The following is a 5,567-nucleotide window of genomic DNA, read 5'->3' on the forward strand; positions in this document are numbered from 1 at the left end:
AGGTAAAAAGTAGAAACAATACTTTGCCATACTATTTGAATGGGCGTCAAGAAATGAATTTTTAAAAAATTATTCAAAAAGTAATGTTTTTCGTCACTTTTTAGTAAAATTTTTACTTTTTTCATAAGAGTTTTGTTGACATAAACGAAAATTAGAAGTTGCTTTCTTTAATAATAATAAACAAATTAAAAAGTCAATTAACTATTTATGTACAGTACAACACATTTTAAGATTTCAAATTTCTTTTCATTTCTTAAAATACAACTTTTCTTATTGTGTTAATGTTTACGAATTCATAAATAAATGTTATTTTTAAATAAGTACAAATTAATATATTTTATTGAATTATTCGTCAATTCTCAATAAAATACCGTATTTTTCGCAATATAAGATATGACTTCTATTGAAATATAGGCTGAAAAAATCGGCGTTTGTCTTGTATGTGAAGTTACAATCTCTCATAGACTAATGAGTTGCTAAAGACAGCCTTTAGTAGGCTACAAGTAATTTCTATCTGGCCCAACTCTTCAATCGGAATGTATTTTTTAATTAAATCTATTATTATATTTAAGCAGATTTTCTGCATTCATGTTAAATAATTAAATAAGAAATTTTAACTGTATATCACGACATTTTTAAATTTATCTTTCACACCGATAAGTAAAGGTGTTTCTAGTTTTGTTTTACTAACCAGAATACAGTAAAAAGGAATATTGAAGCTGAAGGAGTGGGATGGCGAACATACAGATTGTTATTTCCTTTAAAATACTCTGGGCTGAAATGAGGGTTGTCTTATATGCCGGAAAATAAACAGTAAGTAATTTACTATATTCTATAATAATAAAATTTTAATTAGTTAAAATAATATATATTTCTATATTATAGTTATTTCCCTCGAATAGAAATTTTCGAGAATGCCAATATTCATCTTCAAATATAATGAAAAATGAAATTTTTTTTAGACAATCTTCTGAATACCTTTTAGCATTATGCCATTAAAGGAGAATTGTTATAATGAAACAGTTTGATGAATTTTTAATTTTAACAAAGTTTATTTAATTACTGAGCAATCATTTTATACAAATAGGAATTTATAGTTTTCCCAGCTGTCCTGTCGTACTTAAACGGAAAAATAATCGCTTTTAGGTATAAATTTAATGAATAATTATAGCAATATTGCTTTATTTTTCAAATTAAATCATTTTTATTATCTAATATAATTATTGGCCCATATGTGTTTTATGTATTCTTTTTGTATAAATTGAGTTGAAAAGATCAATTCGAAAAAGCCATCTTTGAAGAATTCATACATTATCAGAAGACTCAAAATGAATTATTTTATATTGAGTTTGGTTGCAGCTCTATTAATATCGGGTAAAAATTTTCTTTATATTTTTATTTATTTACTAAAAATAAATAAAAATTGCTAATATTAATGAATTAATCGTTTTATAAAATGAATCAGAAAAATGGTCACACAATTCATCGCACCGTATGCTTATATTATTTGATATATTTTACCAAAAAGAAGTTTTAAGCAATAAAATTAATGTGGTATATTTTAAATGTACATAATTATACTTGATTTGCAAATTCTACTATTTTGTCTCCAGTAAATGAAATAGTATAAAGAGCATCATATGATCAAGCGTGTAGCTACTTATCTGATTCAACCCATAAAATTTAGTTAAAACAATGATTAAAGTTAAATGTATAAAGACTACTTTATATTTTTTAGATGGATATTGTAAGAAAAACGATTACCCAGTGAATACAAAAGGTTGCAGATTTCTTTGTGTAACTAACAAAAGCTGCGCGAAATTCTGCGAAGACGCAAAAAGTGAAGGTGGATTCTGTCCTTGGTCTTACAGGTGTTGGTGTTACGGTCTTCCTGATGATGTATCTACAAAAGAAACTGGTTCGTCGTGCCATCTTGGGAAGTAAACATAATCAACTATTGAAAATATGTAATGATTTGCATTTTACTGGTATAGGAAAATAAATCTTATGTGAACATTATTACTGTTGCTTGTTATTTATTTGTTAAATTATAATTAGCATATATAGTGGACATTTTATAAAAGTTCCACTGTGTGAGTACTGAGAGAGTTCTGTTTTCAGCAAGTCCACTATGGATTTTGTCGGATCTGTTCTTTATCAATGTGGCCAGGCCCACAATGAAGTAGATGTTGGTGAGAAATGTGACTCGACATATGGGAATCAACCACGCTTTGAAAAATTTCTGGGATGATTTTACCCGCTTGTATTTGATTCCCAGCCTCTCGGAGGATTAGGTGTTATTTTAACACTCGCCAACCGGATGTCTTCACTTATAAGTTTTATAGTCTTTCTATGGAAACAATCGAATAGAGTAAAAATAAAAATAAAAAAACTACGAGTGTTAAACCAATCACCACATCTCGTAATAAAGTCAGACCTTTTCGGTTAACACGTGATATTGGCATTTCCCAGTGTCACGTATTAAATTGTTCAATATGTAATGAAACTGACAATATTTGTTCACAAAATACTGTCGCTGACAATAAAACATAAACAGATTAAATCAGAGGAAATATCTGTTGAATTACTTATTCTTTATTTCATAATCTTAACTAAATAGCACATTCATTTAACTACTACATTTTATTTTCTTCTGAACAATACATTTCGTAAAGAAAGAGTTTGGGTGTTTGATTCGTATATTTAATATATATAGATGTATGTATTAATTAATCAAAATTAGATATAATATCGAATAATGAAGTACAAATAATATACAGTAGGCTAATATAATGATATTAAAATAAATCATAATATACAGTAAGCTATATCTAATATAGTGTGTTTAATTTTAAAACGATCCGATTTCCAAAGAAAGTGATCGTTGAACATTTGATGAAAACATGTATGAGATAATATAACACATCTGCAAATAGAGTGCCTTCCAAATGTTTTAAAGAAGAAAAGTCGAGAAAAACCGAACTAATCTGTTTAAATTTGAAAATCGAATATGTTCTAACGTATTACTCTTTTTCTTTTCTTTCCTCCAGCGCCCGTAAATCTTGCACGTTGCTTTCTCTTGTTCTCTTTTGTTACCTAACACTTCCATTGTTGATGGCGGTGTTAAGCTTTAATCCTGTTCCTCTCCCCGTAAGGAGGAATTTCGAAAAATTCCTTCTTAGTGTGCGTTGTCGTGACGTACCGTAACTATGTACCAAATTTCAACTTTCAACTCTTAACCGTTTGGGCTTTTAACATTTCCATTAAAATACTCTGGGCTGAAATGAGGGTTGTCTTATATGCCATAAAATACACGGTAACTAGTTTACTATTTTCTATAATAATAAAACGTTTATTAGTTAAAATAATGTGTAATTTTTTCATTATAGATATTCTTCTCGAATAGAAAATTTTCAAGAATGCCAATATTCATCTTCAAATAAAATGAAAAAGAAAATTTTTTTTAGACAATCTTTTTAATATGTTTCAGCATTATGCCATTAAATGAGTATTGTTATATTGTTTAGTATGAAACTAGGCGTATCTCTCCTTGTTTAATAATTAATATAATGAAACAGTTTGTTAAAATTAAAAATTCATCAAAGTTTATTTAATTACTCAGCAATTATTTTTATACTAATACGAATTTATAGTTTTCTGAGCTGTCCTGCCGTACTTTAAGGAAATAATGATCGCTTTTAGGTATAAATTTAATGGATAATTATCGCAATATTACTTTATTTCTTCTCCGCAAATTATCGCATATTTCACACAAAACTTTAATTTGATCCGGAGTAGCTTCTTTCAATATTACTTTTCGTTGAGAAGGAGTAGTGTTAGACAAAAGTTCTAACATATGATAATTTTTCTTTACGTTTTTCATTTTATTGGTAAGTATATCCAAAAAATACCTTGTTTGTCAGGAAAACCCGAATCTCTCACAGAAAATTTCTTATTCGTTTTAGGATGAAAATCTAATAACAAATAACCAAATTCCTTTTCTGTCGCTTTTTTATACGCATCCATAAAAAAATCACATTTACCAGCAAAAGCTTGCCGCCCCAAACAACTTACTTGATTTTCATCGCGATTATTTTTAAATAATATCAAATAATGTGTGTTTAAAGTTATATCTCTCATAATTCTATTTTTTGGAAACAAATTTTGCATTATCATGATCACGCTTACATTATAATGATGAGACTCTGTTGTAAACAAAAATGCAGTTTTTGAACTGAGTTCATGCATCAAATCATCAATTATTATTAAATCCCATTTTTGCACGGATTCGGGTAAGCCATACATGAATGTAACATCTTTTTCCTCGTGAAAAAACGGTAAATATACGGAATAACACCATAGAACCTTTTTTAATGTCTTTTCATAAATTTTGTTACGAATAATTTTTCTCATTAATGTTGTCTTTCCGCATTGCGAAGGTCCGACGATTATACAGTTACTAGAATGTTTGAAATACATATTAATCAAACTTAGAAGGTTTAGTAAATTTATAATGCTTTGATCCACAAATTTTCTCCCTAAATATTAATATATTCTTTTTGTTCCTTTCTATATAAATTTCTTTTATAACTTCTGAACATTCCTCGAACGAATAATATAATTTATTACTAACTTCATTAAATTCTTCCATTCTCGTCAACAATTATAAAACCAAATTTTCCATCTCCTTTCCATATTTCGTCGTTAACTTTAAAATAACGTAAAACAATAGGGAGATTATCAGGAATATCGAAAAAAAAAATTATTTACCGCAGCAATACACGTATCTATAGACTTGTACAAACGAGGAGAAACAGAATAATTTCTATCACCGTCGTAAGTAATAATAAAACCATATGTCTCCATGATTGCAACTTTTAATCTTGGTATTAAAAATAAATTCTAACTTTCCTTAAAACTTAATTTATATCAAAAACCAACCAATCATATATCTTCTATATAATAATTAATTTATAAAAACATTTAATAATTAATACAGAAACTTTGCCTTATTGTAATTAGAAAATTAATTTAATTCAAATTTGTGATCAGTATGGCCCAAACCACTACTACTTGCATGCGTTAATAGTGAAGGATCATTAGTTTAACAACTACTATAGCGAACATCCTCGTATTTATAATGGCAGTGAAATGTTTAACATGTGAGTAAGAAACCGGAAGTAACTTGCGATCAAAGGCTGACGCTCATTGGTTTATACCTAAGTTGATTATTTTCGTAGACAGGCTGTAATAAAAACTTATATATACAAATGTTTTATTTCCGTTTAATAAACGTTTTTATTATGAAATATAAAAACGTTATCCAGCGATGAAAAAGAACCACATTTATTGCCTTGTTTACATGCAACGGCTTTCTGATGGCTAACTGAATTTCTAACGTGTTATCTTGAGCTACTGGCATCTGAAGAGAACCAGAAGCAAAATATCTAAGAGCACATAATACCTACAAGAAAACAAATTTAATTAAACTGTAATGCAACTCACAGATATATATATATTATATTTCAAAAAGTTATCTATAAAAATTTTGTATTAAACAATATTTT

This window comes from Centruroides vittatus, unplaced genomic scaffold, assembly GCF_030686945.1.
Source record: "Centruroides vittatus isolate TY-2023 unplaced genomic scaffold, ASM3068694v2 contig_290, whole genome shotgun sequence".
Classification (NCBI taxonomy): Eukaryota; Metazoa; Arthropoda; class Arachnida; order Scorpiones; family Buthidae; genus Centruroides; species Centruroides vittatus.